Raw genomic sequence first — 22,502 nt, forward strand, 5'->3', positions numbered from 1 at the left:
AAACCACCTGAGTTAACTACCGTTTTATCCCATAGAAGCTGCTCACAAACAGCCCATGGGACAAGCGTCAAACCGACTAGACGCTTCTGATCTAAGCTGTGGAGAAGTCGTGGCTCTAAAAGAGAAGGAAGGTGTGGAGGCGGAACTTCGCTTAAGAAGGGCATTCAAAATAAAGAGTAGAGAATCTTACTGCAAATTTTGGACAGTATAGGCCATGCCATCAATCTTCGGTTACATCTTTTCCGCAAAGACATCTATGTTTCTCACAAGTTTTTGAGCCTAAGTAGAATCCAAATGCAATGCAGAGCTGCTGATTTGATAAATTTCATCTGGAATTATCACAAGGCATTTATCTTGGTTAGCGCTGATTTACGTCAGCAGAATCGAATTTCACGATTCTTTCAGAATCTTCATTATCAAAAATGGGCTCTGTCTAATTTTTTGGATTTCTTTTTTCCAGAGCTATTTAACGTTTTGCTCAATCAGGCCAGGGTTTTAATGCATCATTAGATGTTACATCCTCTTCCTCCAAAAACTTCACTTAAGCCAGCCTTCGCTCACAATGCTGATGCTAAGAAAATTTGATTAAGCTAGTAGGCGGGTGGAAGAAACACCCAAGCCCTTTTTGGCTGTCAGGAGAACAGATTGCAAAAGCTGGCTATCTTTCAATTTTATTTTTGTTACCGTACATCATGAATTTTTAAAATTTGATCTTATTCTTCCGAAAGTTCACTTTGCAAAGAACAAGGACTTTTACGCACAAATTACAGAAGTTTTGGCATACTAAAGCTACTTTTAATGAGGTAAAAGCTATAATAAGCATCCAGCTTATCAAAAACCTCCGAAATTTTTTTGCAGCTCAGCTTTTTTTTCTTGTTTAGCAGTTGTTTGCGACAAAATTTGCCTATAGGTTAGCCCAATATTCTAAGTTCATCTTTGGATTTGATTTTATTTTTCCTGATATTTTATTGACCTATGATTGTTTTGTACTATGTGCTGGTGTTCGAGCTTAGACAATATAATTCACTCTTTTCTAGGTTTAGGCTAGGGTCATAAGTTTCTCGATTGCCGTACGTTTTTTAGGTCTCGGAGGGAGCACTATCTCTTAGCCGTCGATTAGGTTTTTATCTTCTTTTTACCAAACGTTTGTTCTGTACTAAAGCTAACAAGCTAGCCTCTGTATTGTTTCAGCAATTAACGGTAGAGCCTCAGTGTCAGCTTGTTGTGTTCCGTGATCCGACATAATGATTGAATTTGCGTTAAAAAGTTAATTCGGTTTACTGAAGACGCAAAGAAAAGATTTGCACAAATCAAGATGGTTAGAAAAAACGTGATTCAGCATAGTTTCTCTATCGAGTAAATTAAAGGCAAAAAAATCCAACTTAATTAAAACTGAGAGTTTCGGGTTGTCTTCACGCTTTATCAATTTTCTAAAGGAGTGTGCGTCATTTAACGCTCTTCTTTAAGTACCAAATTTGACCTGAAAACTTTGTCGATCTCCGAAACCTTGCATCGCGCGCTTTTAGACGCAATTCGTCTGAGCGTAATGCCGATGGCAAGTGGTCGCACTCTTTCGTCTACTTTTATCAGTGCGCTAAGTTTTGCTCCAGAAAAGAAGAACTAGTGGTTAGGGTATTTTACCTTGTCATTTGGGAGCTTAGTAAGCGACTTCAAAAAATTTAGCCCCGCACAGTTAATTGATTTTTTTGTAAAGCCTTCAAAAACTCGGGAAAAAAGCTCGTCGGGATCGGCTCTGGAACTGTTTGAAAAAATATATTTGCTCTGTAAACCTCGAACTCAATTACGGAAACAGCATTATAGTATTAGGTTTTTTTTGGGTGCTAAGATACCATTCTCGTATAATTAGGAATCAAAAAAATAATTTTGTTTTTTGAAGTGGCCAGCTTCATTGCTCCCTGTGTGTTTCCCTTGTCAAGCTTGCTGCTGATTAGCTTTTTTCTCTGGTCGAGATCTGTCTAAGGAGGCTTGACCATTGGGGAAGGGGTTTAGGCAGTCGAACATTATTGTTTTTTATTTTGTTTTAAATATAGAACTTATAGCTGTCGCTTGTTTACGAGCACTTTTTTTGTTTGTTCGAAAAAAAAGACAGCAGAATACCAGCCAAAAGTATCATCTTCAACATTTCAGAAATTATCAATCATTTCATCCAAAAACAACGTCTGCCAAGGGATCATGCGAGCCCTTAGGTACACTTTTGAGTACTCGAACAAAAGAAATGACTGTACTCACATACTAATTTAGGACTAGGTGCTTCGAATTTTTGACAACTCATGAAAAACCGCATACCTTGGAAACCACATATGCAGACTTTAGTATACTCTGACAGCACCCAATTACATGGCTGGTAACTTGATATTTAAAAAAAATGTAATTCCTATTTTTCGTCATCATGGAGGCAAAATTTAAAACTCCTGGAAGTACCCATGCAGCACTCAACTACAGGGTAAAGAATTTCAAATTTTGAAAAAAAAAATTAATTTAAGTTTTCTGAAAACTTTTTGAAAAATCACAAAAAAATCATATCTCCAAAACTACAAAAAATTGAGCATTAAAAATTGGAGGCAAGGATCGCAACCACCTGAGACTACTCTGGTAGCCCCCAAATACAGTTTCAAATTTTGAAGAAAAAAATCGTTAAGTTCTCTGAAAATTTTTTAAAAATCAGAAAAAACGTCAAATCTCGAAAATTATCTGGAGTCAGTACAATTGAGCAGTCGCATTTGGACACAAGATTTGCAACTCCTGAGATTAACTTCATATTTTGTGAAATTTTTCATTCGATTTTTTAATTCAAATTTTCAAAAAACCATAAAAACCATTATGTATTAAGAAACGTCACATCTGGGAAACTGAAAGCAATCGAGCAGTCGCATTTGGACGCAAGATTTGCAACTCCTGAGAGTACTTTACAGTACCCAACTACAATGTTGGGAAATTCAAATTTTGAGAAACTTCACTATAAGGTTTGTAAGAGGTAGTTTTTTTGAAAACCAGAAAAAATCACATATCGAAAACTACCAAAATTTGAGCAATCTTCTTTGATGGCAATATTCGCACTCTTTGAAAGAGCACAACTGCAGGGTTGGGAATTTCACTTAACCAAATTATTTTGTAATTTGAGTTTTCCGAAAATTTCAAAAAATCACAAAAATCGTCGTATCTCTTATACAAAAATGATTTGGACATTCTTAATTGGAGGTCAAATTTGCAACCCCTGAGATAACTCTGACATCAAACCCCCCCCCCCCACCAACTACAGGTTAGGAAGTTGGAACTTTCAAAAAAAAATTTAATTAATTTTCATGAAAAATTTTTTGAAAAAATCACAAAGAAGGTCATATCTCGAAAATTGCAAGATTTTGAGCAGTCCTATTTGGAGGCAAAATTCGCAGTTCTTTTGGGAGATAAAATTCCTAACTCCTGAGAGTACCCAGACAGAGCCTCACAACACGTCATATCTCGAAAACTACAAGGATTTGAGAAGTGAGAATTTGAGGCAAGATTCGCAACCCCTCAGAGCACCCTGGGGGTTACAACACATGCAAAAATAATACGTTGAAAAAGCTTAAACATGGCGAGATAGAGAATATATAATAGATAGATAATAGATGAAAGTTAAAAAATTAGGCGGCAGGTAGACAGACAATCAAATCGCAGGTATACAGACAGACAGACTTAGTTTGGCCTAAAAAAAAATTACTGAAAAATTAATGACTTTGCGGAAAACTAATTGAAAAATTTTCTAAGCATTGCAATATATGATATAGCTTAAACATGATAAAATTCTTTCGTTTAACATGCAAAATTATTAAGCTTAAACATGGAAGATAGCTATCACTAGCATTTAATAATAGTTTAGATTAGATAAAATCATTACCCATCGAAGCATTATTGACAGATTTCACATTAAAAAAAATAGTACACTTTGAAACCATTGGATCTTTTTAGAGACGCACAAAGTTACTTTTATACAATTGATACGATATCAATTGAAGCAACAATCCCATCTAACCAAATTTAAAATTCCTGAAGGTCTTACTTAAGCGTTGTTTGCTTGTATACGCCTTGTTGTTTTTCCTAATGTTGACGGTGCGGCGTAAGGGTTCAAAAAGAAATTTGAATAGACACATGGGGACTGAATTGACTCATAATCACAGGGTTGGAATTATATAAATGGAATTTGGAAATTGAAAAAATATCTTATTAGAACAAAAAGTTATAAAATCTATAACGCTTGCAGATAAAGAACAATCTCACCCGAGCTCAGAAAGTGCAGTGGCGCACCACCAGACTACCCAGGCCAAGATTTCTTTTCCCCAGGTAGAGACCTACTGGATAAACCTGTCTCCAAAAACCCTCAAAAGCTGCTCAAAAAACAGGTGCAAACATCAACCATATCGCTTCTCTTTGAAAAATTTATCACAATAATTAGGCTAAAAGACTAGGTCTTAGGCTATGTTGTTTTTTATGCAATTACTGATGAATAATTTTGATTTCCAATAAATCAAAGGTCATTTTTTATCATTGTCAGCGAAGTTACTTCCTTAGTCCTTCATCATTTCAAGAAGTCAAAAACCATTGAAACTAGCAAAAATTCAAGTATAATTTAAATAAAATTGAAAAAAAAATTGTTGGGAATGAGCCAATCAGATTGAACTTGCAAGCAAAAATCAGGAATTGAAAAATTTTTTCGAAAAAATTGATCTGATAGCAGGCTAAAGGTCTATCAAATACTTAGACTAAGCTGCAAAGTCGCTCCCTAGGCTCTATAAAAACTTTCCTATCATTCATAGCGCCGGGTACACTACTACTACTAAAAGAATTTATTCCCTTTAAAATATAAAGGCATCAAACAAAGGAAACGGTATGATTATGTACACAAGACATCACGAACGGAAATTTATGCAATGGCAACAAAGTAGCATTGAACAAGAGTTGTTTAAGTTGAACATATCAATTCTATTTTTCAGATAGATTTTCAATTTTGCTTTGAAAATTTCAGGCGATGAGAAAATGTCGGCTATGTTTTTTGCTGAAATCATGTTGGCATACCGACAGACGCGATAGAAGAAAAATTGCTCTGTAAAGAAGAGTCGACAATTCTGGGTTGTTGAAAGCTTAGGGCGTGAGCTATTGCGAATGTCTTTGGCTGCAAAGGTAAAATTTATGTATCTGTAAAGGTCGAAATCAAATTGATCAGTCAGGACTCGATTAAGAAAACACATATCATGTAAAACTATAGTGAAGGAAATTGGCAAGGAATTCGTTTTTCTAAGTTGTTCTGTATAGTCGTTCACTCCCGTTACCCATTTCAAACATTTTCTGTTAAATAATTCTAGTTTGCGGCGATATGTTAAAGATGGAAACCAGACCTGACTACCGTATAATAAAATACTCATAATACATAGCTGGTAAAATTTGAATTTGGTTCTCATGGATACTCCATAAGGGATTGAACGTTTTAAGAAATGGAAAGCTTTGTTAACTGCGACCAGTTTGGTTTTAATGTGGATATCCCACTTTAAATCACTAGATATCGTTACTCCGAGATCTTTGATAGATGAAACTGACGGAATTAGGTAATCATTAAGGCAAAGAGTAGATTTGGGGGAAGTTGAGTTAAAACAAATAACTTTGCATTTATCAGAATTAAATGTCATTTCGTTTTCAAGCGTCCAATTGATAAATAGATCGATGTCTATTTGAACTAAGGAAAAGTCATATTTTGAATAGAGTTTGCTTTCATCAGCAAACAGAAAGCAATTAGAGGTTTTCAAGACAGCTGGCATGTCATTAATGAAGAGTATAAATAGCAAAGGGCCGAGTACACTTCCTTGCGGAACACCACTTGTTACATGGCCTTTTGGAGATGCTTCATTGTTAATTAAGACAATTTGCGTGCGGTTTGTGAGATAGGAAGCAAAAAGTTCAAGAAAGCTAATGTCAAAGCCAAAATTACCAAGTTTCGAAATAAGTATATGAGGAACTTGATCAAAAGCCTTGCGAAAATCGAAGTACACAGAAAGACATTCGTTTTTTGCCTCGACGTCGTTATAAATCTGATTTAGGTATTCAAGAAGCTGAGTAACAGTCGATCGCTCGGTCATAAAACCATGTTGAGCAGGTGTAACTTTAGCCCGAATTTTAGGATAAATGAAATCGAAGATCATTCTCCAGAATAATCAATAATTGAGGCAATATGCTAATCGGGCGATAATTTTCAACATTTTCGGGATTACTAGATTTAAGAATTGGCGTAATAAACGCACATTTCCAAAGTTCTGGCCACGTTTTAGTTTCCAAAACCTTGACAAAGACCTGCACGACTAGAGGAGATAATAATTCACTACAGCAGTTAAGAATAAAGGTTGGGAGGCGGTCGTTGGTAAAACAAGAAGTTTTAGCTAATTCGAAAGCCTTCTCGACCTTTTTAAGGTTGACATGGAGATCGGATAGAAAAATGGTGGGTTTTTTGGGTTGTAGGATTTGAATTTCGTGCTTTTCTAGAAACACTGAACAGAAGTAATCGTTCAAAAGAATGGCTATTTCAATAGAAGTGGATGCTTTTCTATTCATCCAGTGCATTTGGTTTGGTAGTTTCCTTTTGGTAAAAGATCGAAGGTATTTAAAGCAATCACGAGTAGAATTTGGTCTTAAAGATTCAAGGAGACAAGTTTTATCCAACTCGATTGAATTGTTAAGGTCTTGTTGGATCGAAGCTAAATGATTTGTGTTGGCTGTCCGTTTAGATATGGAATGGTGCTTATTCAGTAAATGAACTGTATGCGACGAATAATAATAGGTAAGTTGCTGGCGTCTTTTAGTTTTATGTGCGCATGATAAAAGAATTGCATGATTGATCTGAGCGTACCAGCTATCTACATAATCATTAGTGGTGGATATGGAATAACATGAGTTTTGTTCCACAATGAGTTTGGTAAAGCAAGGGCTGATGTTACTATTGAAGATCGAATGAGAGAAAGATGATTTAGATAGAGAGGATTTCATAAAATTCCCAATCACAGTAGGCGCTGCTTCAGGAATGGTAAAAAAAGCAAATAAAGGAAAATGGTCTGAGTAAAGCACTTCATTAACAAATGCAGTGAACAATTCTGTGTACACAGTCAGCATTCCCAACTTGTATCGCGAGGGAAATTTATCCAAAAAAAATCACCTGCCCCGGTTTTCTCAGTTTATGCGGCCAAGTCTTGACATAGAAAACTCTCAATGGTAGGCCCAGCGGCACCCTCAAGGTGAGTCCATAGATAAAAAACAACAAGATGAGGCTAATTTAGACATCAAAGCAAAGGGTCCATGAGCGTCCAGAATTAACAAGACTTATTTTGATGTTAAACGATTCAATCCGTTGCAAGGAGTTGTTCTAAAGTTTTTAAAGATTTCAATAGTCGTCATGAAAATCTTAAAAATATTGAATCATGAATTTTGTATGCAGTGGTGGAGCGGACCTTCTGCAACCAAAATCATAGAAAAATTGCCCCTAAGAAAGGCTAAGAAGGGACTCAAATCCAGATGATATCACCTCCATCAGAATCAAAATAAGCTTTGGAAATTCAATAACTAAACGTAGAAGTTTATGTATCAGAGGATCGAAGTCCCTTAATTTACAATTGAGTAAAACTGAAGAAGTACAATTGAGTCATCAAAAAGAACAGTGGTTGAAGAAAGGAGGCTGTGATGACGCAGGGTATCCCCACTTCAAACAATCATTTGTTTGAAATACACAATACCTTCAATTCAACTTCCTGCATCGTCCGAAATATCAACCTTCTTTGCTTGAATTTGTTTTAATTGCGTTTAAGCACATCTCTTTTTTTGCAGATGTATTTTTAGTATATTTACTCACAACAATGACGAAAATTTCATCTTACTGTAGCTTATTTATCATTTATGGTTACCCACTGATTATTGTTTATTATAGGTTTACATGTATCGTGACCTTCTGACTATCACTTCAAACCCACAAAGGCCAAGTTACCGTTAGTATCAAACGCTTCTATATTAAACTGCAACTTTGGATACAGTTTGTTAGCAGAGTCGAGGACTACCTCAGGATTGTCTTTAACAGATCTAACTTAGCTGCAGTCTGTTTCAATTTGCTATCAAGCGAAGTTGAGCTCGTTAGCTAGAGAAGAAATAATTATGCTTTTTGTGGCAGCTGCAAGCTTCACCGACTTTTCGAATATGTTGTTCAACAAGTTTTCCTTGATTGACATAGCCTTGGAGAAGACAATAGTAGAGAGTGCACCTGCTTCACAGTTGTAATTGTTGAGATTGTTGGTCTATTGAATCTTTTTCTGTTGTGTCCAGTGGGCTTCTCTGGTTTCAGGCTGCCATCTTGACTGCCTTTGTGTTCCTCAATTGTTTGAATCACGACAAAAGGTTTGTCAACTTTGCTGTTTTTTGAAATTTAAGGTATTTGAGTTTAAGTCCGGAATAGTCTTCTAATAGAGTAATTTTGGATAGGGCATATCGTTTGGATGGGACATATCGTCTGTTGGTCACGCTATCCGTTTCGGCGGGATAGGTTTGTGCAGCTCCTTAGTCCAATACCAATACTTTTCTTACTTTTATATCTTATATTTACTCTTCTCAATAGATCTAAAGATATGTTAATTTATTGGTTCTCAAGTGTCCAGCGTCTACGTCGCGGAACCACCAGAGACCTCCCCAAGATTTCTCGGCCAATGGGACACAATCTATCTTCTATCTCTCTCTGTCGTGTTTTTGGTTTGGGAGCAGCACATGCCGGCCGCTCTCCTCCATAACCTACTACTTAGAGCCGGCGTCGAAAGAAACCCTGGGCCTAAATGGCCATGCGGAGTCTGCACGGAGAACGTAGCCTGGAACTGCTACTCAGTCCTCTGCAACAAGTGCAAGCACTGGATACATTTCAAATGCTCAGGCCTGAAGAGCGTTAAAGTCTACGACGAAGATTACCGATGCAGAATCTGCACCACACCTCAACCACATCCAGACCCACCATCAGCAAACAGCGTCTCCAGTAAAGAAGAACACCCGGATGACCTCAACATTCTCCAACTGAATTGCAATGGCCTCAGAGGGAAAATCGACGAGATCCTCCACCACATGAACGCGAAAAAAGTCTCCATAGCAGCACTTCAAGAAACAAAACTCCCCAAGAACAGCAAACTCTCTACACCTGGTTGGGCCTGTGTCCGCACGGACAGGCCGAAAGGCAAAGGAGGAGGCATCGCACTCCTAGTGAAGAAGAATGTGAAGTTCACAGTTGTCACGCTTCTGACTGCGCCAATTGACGACATCATCGAGCAACAAGCTATTGCCGTCAAACTCGGCAACAAGGACCTGACGATTGTCAACTGCTACATACCACCTCAATCGTCTTGTACCACCAGGTACAAAGCGTCGTTTCAGCACCTGACTCCTCTCCAGAGCACTCTGCTTCTCGGAGACATAAATGCCCACATTGAGCTTTGGGACACTAGAGGAACCACAGACACACGCGGCGATGAAATTGCAGAAGAAATCACCGACTTCGACTGGGTCATACTGAACGAAGATGTCCCTACCCGCTCTCCGGCTAATGTTCCGCAAACTTCTCCTGACATCTCTTTGGCTACAAGCGACATCGCCACCATAGCCGAGTGGAACGTCACGACAGGGCTGACCAGCGACCACCTCCCGATCTGCATTAGTCTTCCGCTTGATGACCACAAGACCGTCGACAACCCGAGAAGATGTTTCACCAACTTCAAGAAAGCAGACTGGCAGAACTTCACCAAAGAGTGTGAAGAGGAGTTCACCAAACTGCAGCCACCACGAGATGCCATCAGCAGCGAGAAGAAATTCAGGCACATCGTGAACAAGGCTTCCGAACACCACATTACTCGCGGCAGAGTGAAACACTTCGAGCCGAAACGCCTCCCGACTGAGGCCGTCGAAGCTGCTAACCTGCGCGACAGACTCCGCACAGAGAACCTCGCTGACCCTCGCATTGCGGATATGAATGCCAAGATCACCAAAGTTGTCAACGACGACAAGCAGAAAAGGTGGAGAGAGAAAGTAAGTGGCATCTCCATCCGCAAGAAGCCGCCGCAAATGTGGAAGTTTGTCAAGCAAATCAGAGGACAAGCTTCTACTCGTGACAACCAAGGTATCAACTTCTAAGGCAAACCCTAAACTGACCCGAACAAGCTCAGCAACATGTTTTGCAAAGAGTTCGTTCCTCACAGCAACAGACCCAAAGGATGTCACAAACCTCGCAGATCAGAAGAAGAACCACGAAACTCCGTCTGGACGACGCCCCGACCATCAACCCCGAAGATGTGGAACAAGCGATCAAACGCGCCCAGCCGTCTAAAGCAGCTGGCCGGCATGAGATAAACAGCCTACACTTGAAGAAACTAGGATCGCTAGCCGTCAGTTACTTGTGTAACACCTTCCAGCTCTCCCTCAACACTGGCATCATCCCCACCATCTGGAGAAAGTCCAACGTCATCCCTCTCCCCAAAACTGGCAAAGACCACTCTGTTGGGAAGAATTGGAGACCCATCATTCTTCTCTCCGCCACTGCCAAGATCATGGAAAGAATCCTCTTGCCTCACGTCGAGACTGACTCCGTGTTACAGCCAACCCAGCACAGTTTCCGCAAGCACCACTCTACCAACACTGCCCTTCACCACATTGTCGCTGATATCACTCGTGGCTTTAACCATAAGAAGCCAGCCGACACGACCATCCTGGTTGCTCTCGATCTCATCGCTGCTTTCGATACGGTAGATCACAGCTACCTTGCAGAGCGCATTCTGCTCAATCGAGCGCCGGATAGTGTCAAACGCTGGATGACTAACTTTTTGCTAGACAGACAGGCAAAAGTTAATTTCAGAGGGAAGTGCTCCAAGCCTCGGAATATTCACGCTGGTATTGTCCAAGGCGGTGTTCTCTCGCCTACCTTATTCAACCTTTATATGGCCGACTCCCCAGTGCCTCCAGAAGATATCAGGGTCATCATCTACGCCGATGATGGGACCCTCTACACGTCGGGTCCTGACACTGAAGACCTCGTTGACAGACTCAACAGATAAATTGAGACGGTCAGCAACTATTTCCAGTCACTGAACCTCACCATCTCTGAAGATAAGTCGACAGTCACCCTCTTCACTCCTCAGTCTGCTCAGACAAACAAGCACCCTCATGTTCTCGTGCAAGGCAACATTCTGAAACTCGCGAAGACGCCCAAGCTACTTGGATTTGCCCTGGACACAATGCTCTGTTTCGGACCACATACAAGAGACATCGCAGCCAAAGCTCAGAAGATTAATGCGTTACTTAAAGCTCTAGCTGGTAAATCATGGGGCAATGACCGCGAAACCCTCATGACTCTTTACAAAGCTACCAGTAGATCTGTCATCAACTACTGCTGTTCCACTTGGGCTCCCATCATCAAAGAGTGCCACTGGAAACGACTACAACTGGCACAGAACAAAGCTTCACGTATCACAACAGGTTGCTACAACATGACGAACATAGACGACCTGCACAATGAAGCACACATTCTGCCCATTAAAGAACACACCCACATGCTCGCAAGACCTCTCCCGCACCGACCTCAGATGAAACCTGACCTTTTCAACAAATATGAAAACCAGCTACCGAACCGAAGAATTGAAGAAAAAGAAGCCAAAAGACTACAAAAAGCCTTCACACACAGACCGTCAACGAAGTCAGCAGCAGTCTCAGACTGAACCCTGTTTACGGAAGCGCACCTCCTGAAATACACGAAACAGAAAGTTCACTACCAAGGGTCCGCAGTACACGCCTGGCATAACTCAGAAACCGATACTGTCGTATTTTAAACTCTTATATGTCAAGAATAGCCGAAGAAATTGAAGATATTTGCCCAAACTGCAATAATCCCGGCCACACAGCCCAGCACCTTTTCGATTGCGCGGCAAACCCCACTGATTTGACGGTTGATGCACTCTGAAAACAACCAGTGGAGGCATCCACTTTTCTCAGACTTGAAGACGACACAGAGATATAGCGGCTACAAACAACAACATATGTTGGTTTTAACGCGATGTTAGAACAGAGTAGGAATCGATGGATTTCAATTTTGTAATTGTTTTTCTGAACCACTAGAGTTTCAGGTTTACAAGGCTAGTTGATAATTTTATTAAATAGATAAGTTGAGCTAGAGGACCGTATCGAAAAACATAATTAACAAGTCCCACGTCTCTAGCTTTGTGGGTCAAGAGTGTTGACTGTTAATCGAAGTAGCCCCGATTGATTTGAAGAGAGTGTTATCCCGCATCAGCTTTGCATCGAAAGGAATGAGTCTCAACCCCAACTCTACCCACAACGTTTTGAACCTTGAATTTCTCTTAGAAAAGGGAAAACTACATAAAGCAAGAGACATCATCCTTTGGCACGACGTGTTAAACAACCTAATTACCAAACACGGACTGAACAATCAGAAAGCGGAAAAAATCCCGCATCTGATCACCACGCTCAGAAAACATACCTGGCGAATTGGGGCGATTATTTATGGCCAAAGAGAAAACGCGAAACTCATTTTGCAGAATGAAGAACATTGAATACTCTAGCAATACCAGCCGGAAAGAAATTAATTTCAAGTTGCAAACAGAAATAGTGGTGGTAACAATCAAACGACATGAAAATACATCCCTCAACGAACTTGGAAATAATGTTTTTGGAACCGATTCTTCAGCGGTTCACAAAGCTTGAATCACTCGTCAAGAAATATTGTCCACTGTTCAGAAAAATCTAAGAAGAAAGGCGAAAGAAAGAACAAGAGAATCAGGCCTCAAAAGGAGAACAAGGAGAAGAATAAGAAGAAAAACAAGAAAAAGTAAGGTGAGATTATCTTTTCCATAGCTTTTACTCTGGTAGCTACCTGGAACTCAGTTGTTTCGGAGTGGCCTAGGTGAAATCTGTAAAAATGAGTAACCGTACTAGGAGAAATGTAAACAAATCAAAGGCTGATGATGCCTGGATTTGTGTTGATTGTAAAAAAGAATTCGGAGAACCAATGGGTCAAGTAATGGAATGCGATAACTTCGGCTGTCGGCAGTTTACGAATTCAAATCTAAAAGTAAGGGCATATGGTGTTGTGACACATGAAAACCCGGAGTAAAAACTCTAATTAAGGCTGCAACCGCTCCAAAAACGAATCCGGAGATAACTAAAATGAGGAACGAACTGGATAAGACGGTTGATTCCGTGAAGAGTCTAATGGAGGACTTCTGCTACTTCATGAATGGAACGAAAGCCAAATCACAGCGAACAATGGGATCAAACGCAGTGAAAGATAATGTCTGAAAAGTAGAGCTTCAGGTCACCAAATCCCTGAAAGACATAATTCTGGAAGCTGAACAAAACCGGGAAGAAGGAGAAGACTTAAGAAGGAAAAAGAATCTTATTATACACAAAGCCCCTGAAAGCCAGTCAAAGGACTCAAAATAACGTTAAAATGAAGACATGTCATTAATCCAGCAACTATGCTCTAGCATAGAAATTGAACCAACTAAAAATAAAAATTGGACCCGACTAGACAAAACCCCTGATCAAGTAAACAGAACGAGGTCCCGCCCACAAAGAATCACACTAGACTCACCGGAGGACGCGGAACTCATAATGAAAAATTTGACAAAACTATAGTTTGCCAAAGGCGAAATCAGACAACTAAGAGTCACTCCTGATAGGAGCACGATAGAGAGAGAAAATGTCCGTTTTCTAGAGCAACGGGCAAAAAACTTAACAGCAGAGGAACCCGGGAACTTCATACACATTGTCAGAGGGAACAAAGTCATCAGAGTAAAGAAAAGAGAGGTAGATTTATTGCACAGAACAACGCGGGAAACAGAGAACATTTTGAGCTCTGGTTCGGGAATGTAGACACATTAACTCCTGATAAAATCAGTGAACTACAAGTACTACTATAACAAGAAAATATGCTACCACACATCATTGCCCTAACTGAAGCGAAATCCAAGAATTCTGTAATCATGTGGAACCTAATTTGGCACAAATTTGATCACTACAATTTAAAACAAAAAAACATCAATCCGAACGAGAAGGGGAGAGGCATGTTGTTTTATATTCGAAAGGACATCGATTACAAGGAAATGAACGATGACTCTGGATTTGAGGAACTGCAAGTATACAATCTACTGCTAACAAAGTGAGAAGTTTTGATAGTTTCAACCTATCGAGCCCATCATCAACCCCCGAAAACAATTACAACCTTAACAACTTCTTAAGAAGCATTGAACCCAACCGTTCTAGATACATTGTACTATGTGACATGAATTACAGAGATATAGATTGGCAATATATCAGCACGAATCATGACGAGAACAGCAAGTAACACCAATTCATTGAAGCGGTAAGAGATTCTTATCTCAATCAACAGATTGATAGACCAACGCGTGTGACCAAAAACAACGAACCATCACAACTAGATCTCATGCTAGCCGACAAAACCCTGGAACCAACTAGCATAGAATACATCTCCCCGCTGGTTAAGGGTGATCACACACTAATCCAAGCAAAATTTGATCTGTGGACAACAAAGCGATGTGAGGAGAGACTGAACTACAACAAATGGGGCTACGTGGAACTCCGATCAGAATTAAACACCAACATAATGTATGAAGAATTGCAAACACTAGAGCAAAACTTGGAAAAACTTAAAAGAATTCTTGGTTGTGCTGTTAAGAAGTTCATCCCTAAAAGTAAAATTGGTCTGAAGCAAAACAAAATGCCGATGAGACTCGAAGTGAGAGATGCAGTTCGTAAAAAACAAAAATTTTGGAGAGGTGTCAGGAGTGATAAAGACACAAGAGAATTATGAAAAAATCGAAGGTTCAAAACAAAGTCAGGAAACTAACACTGAACTGTGTTCGATTACATGAAGAAGTTATATCAAAGAGCATAAAAGAGCAACCTAAAAAGTTTTGGAACTATCAAACAAAAAAAAAACCACTGAGAAGATACCTGCACCCAAAATTAGCGATGATAATTGGGCAACAAAGACCGACAAGGAGAAAGCGACTGCCCTGTCTGATTTATTCAATTCATTTATCACCATAAAAACACCTGGCAGCTTGGATCTCCAAGAGCAGCAAACAAATATCAGATGATCTATATCTCTCTAAAGAGGTAATACTATATGAACTTGCAGCATTAGACACCACACAATCGTTGGGAGCTGACAAGGTTCACCAAAAGATTTGGAGCGAATGCGATATGGTTTAGCTGAAACACTGTGTTCTTTAATGCAAAAAACTTGGTATAAGGGAGAAATATCCGGAGAATGGATATATAACAGCGATTCACAAAGGAGACGCAAAACGTGACCCAAACAATTACAGACCTGTTAGCCTCACATCAATCTGTTGCGAAATAATGGAAAAAGTGATAAGAAGACACCTGTTTGACTTCTTGAGACAAAACAACATCTTATCAGACAAACAGTATGGTTTCTTACCAGGTCGACCAACGACTCTCCTGTTAGTAAAAGCGCTCGACGACTGGACTGGTGAACTGGACAAGGGTTATGAGGTGGACATTGACATGCAAAAAGCTTTTGATAGCCTTCCTCACAAAACACAATTGAATACAATATCATAACATGGGATCAAAGGTAAAACTTCAAACTGGATCACAGCATTCTTAACGGATAGGAGGCAACGGGTAGTGGTAAACGAAAGTTTTTTGGAGTGGGCACCAGTTGTCAGCGGAGTCCCACAAGGATCTGTCCTGGGACCAAAATTTTTTGTGCTATATATCAACTCGATGACGGATGGCATTACATCCCCTATGCTTCTATACGCAGATGACGCAAAAATATTCAGATCAATTACTGATAAGACTCAAGAGGAAGAACTACAATTTGACCTGAATGAAAATTCCAAATGGGCTAAAAGCAGTTTAATGAATTTCAATCTAACAAAAAGTCATACACTCACCCTAATGGGAAGAACGAAACAATCTGAACGGAACTATACCTTAAAGGGCGGAAAACAATTAAGCAAAGTTGAATCAGAGAAAGATCTGGGAGTAATCGTTGACTCAAAATTACATTACTGTGAGCACATCGCCAGAAAAACGAAAGTGGCAAACAGTATAGTCGCGATAATCAGGAAAAGCTTCGTGAACCTGACCTCTGAAGTTCTAACGACCCTGTACAAAGCCTTAGTAAGAACACATCTGGAGTATGCAAATTAGGCATGGAATCCACACCTTAAAAATTACGATTGAAAATGTTCAGCGACGCACAACGAAACTTATTCCAGGTATATGCGAATACAGCTACTCGAAACGACTTCAGATTTTGAAACTACCAACACTCGAGTACAGGCGCAAACGGGGTAGAAGGATTGAAGTCTTAAAAACTCTGAACGGTCTATACTATACATCAAATCAACGAAAGAGACAAAGAAAAAATCTTTTCAAGATTGTGACCAAGAAGACCAGAACTACTGCTAGACAAAATTTCTTTTTAGTTGCAGCCATCAACGTTTGGAACTCGTTGCGCAAAACAGTAATATCAAGCGAGAGTGTACACGTTTTCAATTCCAGACTAGACAAACTATGGGCGTCTGAAAATTATGACGCATCGTTTATGGAATGACGAAATGGACGTCCAAGAAAGAGCTGGTCGACAGAGGCCTGGGAGGCCTACAGATCAGAACTCAACCTGTGAACCTGTGATAAAATTCGCCCGGAAGTACATACCGGCCGAAAATTAAGCAAGGTTATGGAAGGACTGGCTAGCGTCTAAACACAGCTTCACATGCTTTTAACCGGTTATATCGAAGCCAGTTCTATGAGTGGTCCATTAACATCGGGTTGACAAAGTCGTTACTATTTAAGGCTATCGGCCAGATCGGGCAAATTAACTTAGTCACATGCAAAAATTGTAAGCTCATAGCTTGGTCTCAGTATCCTCAGACCAAAAGGTCACTCCTAAATACAGGGGGCTACAACTTATTATCATATTACGATTATTTTTGTTGAGTAGAAAAAAATCATATCCATCGGAGATGGATCAACCCTTTCCTTCAACTCCTAGCTGCTCATATTCTGAAAAATGAATTATGTGTTAATTAAATTCAATTCAGGACATAACAGAAAGCTAAAAATTGCTAAATCCTCAATTTCAGTCTCTTCCCAAAACCCTTCCGGAATCTTGAATTTGGTCGAAGAGCTGTCTTGTCGCGGTCAAAGTAGGGTAGCAAAAACTTCCCAATACCATTCCGAACTCTCTGGAGCTGCTCCGTAACGATTGTAGCTGCACAATTGTTACATATGGGAATGTTCCCCCGCTCTTGCTCAACGCAACCGCGTTGGATCAACGTCGGCTTGGAAATGTGACCACTGCAAACGTTACGTGAAACACGATGATGCTACAGCTATTGGGTGTGAAAAATCTGGAAAAGGTTATATGGAGCATGTGTTTCTCTATCAGCTGTCAATGTATCGTGGATGGGTGAAATCGAAAATTGCCTTAAGATTTGTGACAATTGCTTGGAAGTGGATATCTTCAAATACGAAGCTAAGTTTTGTACCATGTTTTGCGATGCAACCGAAAAAAAAAGTTAAGTTCAAAAAAAAAGAATGAATAAGTTTACAGTTTTATCTATTGTTGAATGTGAAATAACGCGTATTGTTAAAAAAATCCCCACGTACACAAAAACGAAAATGTTGTAAAAGCATTCAGTGACAATCTCCCTTCCTATCGTGATGTATTAACCAATGGTACTGGCAATACTAAGACACCACCGGTCGACACAAAAAAAATGTTAACCAATTTGTGATCAACGGTGTGCCTGAGTTGGGTAACACCTTCAATGCTCGCGTCGCATCGGTTGCCAATATTCTTGCGGAAAAATGCAGCCGATGTGTCTAAAATCTGAAAATAACATTGCTTCAGCTCGAACACTTGGGAAATCTCAAAAAACCAATAATGAACGTTGAACGTGTCGGCCATTATTGTTTGCCAGGAATAACGCTCACTTCACGGATCGCTGTTTCGCCAGGAGCAATCATTCGAAGGATTTTCGCATTCCTGTTTACGATAAAAAAATTTCTTTTGCGCTCGGACAGGGAAATCGAAAAGAAAGCTCTAGCCAAAAGATACGAGATGATATAAAAAGAAAATAAGGAGAAGGAAGACTTCCAAATTAAACAACTACAGTTATTTTATAAAGGTCAAATTATCAACTAAGAAACAAATGTTTGACTAGAAAATATAAATTGCGTACTTCTGAATTGCCAATCCATTTGCAGTCGCGAGAAACGACAAAATTCTATTCAACTACTAATTGTTAAAATTTTTTCCATTGCTTCTCTTACCGAGGCTTGGTTATCCAGCGGAATCATGAATTCCAAAATTTGTCAAAGATCCTTTCAGCAAACTCTATCAACATTTGACTGTAATTATTGTGAACACGGCGGCGTTCTTATTATATCGCATAACAAAAACCTTACTATTAGCGACCTTTCTATTACCAATTTCCCATTCTCTGTTGCATGTGTAGTTCCCTAATCAGTAACACAAGTCTGCATCAGTAACACAAGTCTGATGTTCTTCCTCGTAATCTATAATCCTGATTCTAATTCCCGTTATCATGAGTCGAATGGTACACTTACAGCATGCCTTTCAGCTTACAGTCATTCCTTTAAGTCGTATTCCACATCTCTCATCTTAGATGCAAAGTTTGATGTTTTCAATTTGGGTGATTTTATTTTACCTGCAATTAATTGGCAAACAGCTACCGGAACAGCGACATTCGAAAGAGCTTTCTTAGATATGGTCAGTGACTTTGGGCTAAACCAGTTCATAAATGCACCAACTCACGTCAAAGGAAACTGTGTTGATTGAGTTTTTGGCACAGTTGATTCTCTTCCTTTCAGTACCCCAGTAATAAGATTGTCGGATCATTTTCCTGTTATCTTTGAAATTGAAATTTTTTTGTCCATCAAGTCTGTCAGTACTTTTGATATTAATTCCAAACCGACTTTCTCCAAATAGATGTATAATGAAAACTTGAACAAATTATATAACTCACCCAGCACCTCAGCGATCTTTAACTTTTCTCTTCATTGGTAGTCTCTTTTACACACAGCTCTTTCATCCTCTTCCAAACAAAAACTTCAAAAACGTTTACTAATGCCACATTATTATTCATCTCACACAATGCATCTCATGAATTTGCGCGCTTTAAATAAAAGAAAACTTAAACAAAATTGGAATTTAAATTTATCTCTTAGACAAATGAGAACAAATTATGATCTATTTGACTCTATTGAGCTTGATAGAAAAATTTACGTAGAAAGTTTCTTTATTCAAGACTCAAACCATTGTTTTCAGTCTCTTTGATCATTACACCAAGCCTCTTCATATACCTGGAATGCAAGGCACAATTGTTCAACGAGTTTTTTGGATCAGTCTTTGGTCCGAAATTTATCACTGATATTATGTTTCCTTCCCTTAAAATTTTCCACCTGGAAGATGTTTTGATTAAAAACCCTGACGTTAAAAGATTTCTAGAAGCTTGTGATGATAGCTGCTCAATGGGATCTGATGCGTTACCATCTTTTGTCATCAAACATTGCTCCTATATGTTGTGCCCAGCGTTAAGCATTTTGCTTAATTCAATCGTTTCTAGCTTTTTCGGGCAATCTGAATGGAAAATATTACATGCTACACCCTTTATTAAGTCAGGATCATCGAATGATATCTCAAATTATTGACCAATCAAAATTGTCGCTTATTTTTGAGCGCATCTTGTTCTATTATCTTTTTCCTAAAGCTAAGAAGATAATTAAACCACAGCATCATGGGTTCTTGAAATCTCGAAATACTGTATCGCAGATAATAACCTATTTGGATCTTCTTTATGCCAACCCTGATAACAACCTTCCATGTTTATTTATCTATTTCGACATAGAAAAGGCATTTGATTCAGTGTCCCATCATTTACTCTTAACAAAACTCTGTACCCTTGGCTTTGATTTTGATTTCATTAGTCTGTTTACATTTTATCTTAATGACAGACGTCAATATAATAAGTTAGAAAACACCCTATCCAACCTATCCAACGTTATAGATGTTACTTCTGGTGTCCCTCACGGTAGCGTTCTGGGTCCTCTCTTCTTATTGTTTTTTATTGATGATCTTCCTGATGAAGCTGTTAGTAGTGTATATTTTTTGTTTTGCGATGACTTAAAACTACAATCAAGTTCATCGATTGAAAATATTCAACGTGATATTGACACACTTTCTGAATGTGCAAAATTAAATTCAAATAGACTTTCGTTTCATTCTTCAAAATCCAAGATTTTGAGTTTTGGCTCAACACTATGGATAACGTTTCAAGAGAATTTGTCGAGAATATTAAAGTTTTGGGCCTGATTATCAAAACTAAATTTAATTAGATTAACTAACCTCAAACTTGCCAAAAGCAACAAAACTTTCAATTTTATACGGAGAAATGTGCCTTTTCAAGTTAAACACCAATGTAAACTTTTACTCTATCGATCATTAGTTCGATCGTGATACTTTTTAGCTCCATTGCACGGTCATCTTCAATAAACAGACTTCGCAGACTCGAAAGTTTACAAAAATGCGTTACTAAATGGGTTTCAAATTCGAATGACTATGACAAATGCCTACAGCTGCTCAACATGCCTCCTATCTGCTACGAAATTATTCGTACTGATGTAATTTTCTTATAGAAAATTTGGCAACAAAAAGTCGACATCGCGGTTTAATTGTGGTTGATTCAGTTCACAAGTTCTACTCGTTCTGCTTGTACAAATCAGTTTGCATTTAAACATACAAGACGATTCAAATCTGACAACAACTTCTTCATCAGAGCAGTCCCTACTGCAAACGGACTTTTGAAACTGAATATCTTAAACTTTGAATCTACCCTACCCATTTTCTTAAGAGACCTTAAAAGCTATCTGGTTCAAAAACAAAATTCTTTTAACCTAAACATTTCGTGTAATTTTTCCATTAAATGTTTTGTGTTTAAATTGCCGATCATAATTTGCATTGTTTTGTATTGTTATATTCTTTGATCTACATATTCCACCTAGTATCTATTGTACTTCTTGAATTGTGAATTCAAGTCTTTTACTACTACTACTACTATTACTACTACTACTAATGTCTTCGATTATAATTTCAGTCGTCTCTTTCGTTAATCGCACGTCTGCGTTATGGCGTTTTGTCAGCAAAAACTGGTGTTCTGATTTTCGCGATTTCAGTGTTCGCAAAAAATAAAATTGTTACGTGTCATGCACGCCCAGATCGATATTTCTAAAATTGTTTCTTTTTTCCAAATTGACCTCTACCAATTCGTTGAATTGCATGGTTTTACACTGTTAACTCATCGAAACAGCCAATTTTTCCACTCGGCTGCTATCAATAAAGTTTCGATGTCATCATGCTTTTTGACCATTCTGGTCGATGGTCACATACTCCCTGGATATTCCGGTCAATGTCCTCATTCAGCCTCGTGAAGTTCATGAAAATGGTACAGTGTCATGGAACATAATTTGCTAAATGAACGGAAAAACTTTTATCTACATCATCTCGACTCACTGAAAACTACTTATGAATTCAATTTACATCGTTGTAGCCTTCTAACAATTTCATTAAACTGCACTTTGAGGAAATGACTCGAGATAAAACATCTTTTCTGACTTTTAGTGCCATTATTTTGATTCAAAAATTCTTCGCCTAGATTGAAAAAGTGTTAGAACCAAAGTAATGCTCCAAACTGATTATCATTCTATGCTCCATCGCTTTGAAAAATCAGTTGTTATTGGTCCTGGATTTTAAAAATAATAAACTCGGTGGCTAGAAGGAACGATGAAAAAATCTCCCTCTTCAAGAGATTACACAAGTCTTTCATGTCACCACAAAGTGAACAGTCATCTTAGTTGGTTAAAAAGACTCATGCAGGCTAGAATCTTCTTCTATACTTTTGACTCAAGCGTTTCTAGATAAAAAAATAAGTGTTTCTAAAAACACTAACAAAAATCACAATGCATTTTTATAAATTCAACAATTTTATAAACTCAAAAACGAATTAAAAAATTTTTCTTTCAATCAGTTTCAATTTCAAGCTTAGTTGCTTGGTTTCTCATTTGATTTCTGCTCGCACACAATGATTCTGAGTTTTACTTTTCCTCTTCTTTGTTATTCTTTCTCTCATTTCTTTCTTTTAATTTTCATCGTTTAGAAGTTCTAAAATTTCTAAATTCTTCTAATCTTTCACCTTTTTGCATCTTGTCATTCGGATTTTTGCCACTGCTCCATCTCCTCCTCCTGCGACATCGACTCTGCAACACATCGGTGGCCATTCTGTCGCTGTTGGAGGCAGTCTTCCATCACTTCTGCTCTTCTACCCTTTGATTGTAACAAGATAGAGGGTCTACAC

This window comes from Symsagittifera roscoffensis, chromosome 2, assembly GCF_963678635.1.
Source record: "Symsagittifera roscoffensis chromosome 2, txSymRosc1.1, whole genome shotgun sequence".
In the NCBI taxonomy this organism is placed as follows: Eukaryota; Metazoa; Xenacoelomorpha; order Acoela; family Convolutidae; genus Symsagittifera; species Symsagittifera roscoffensis.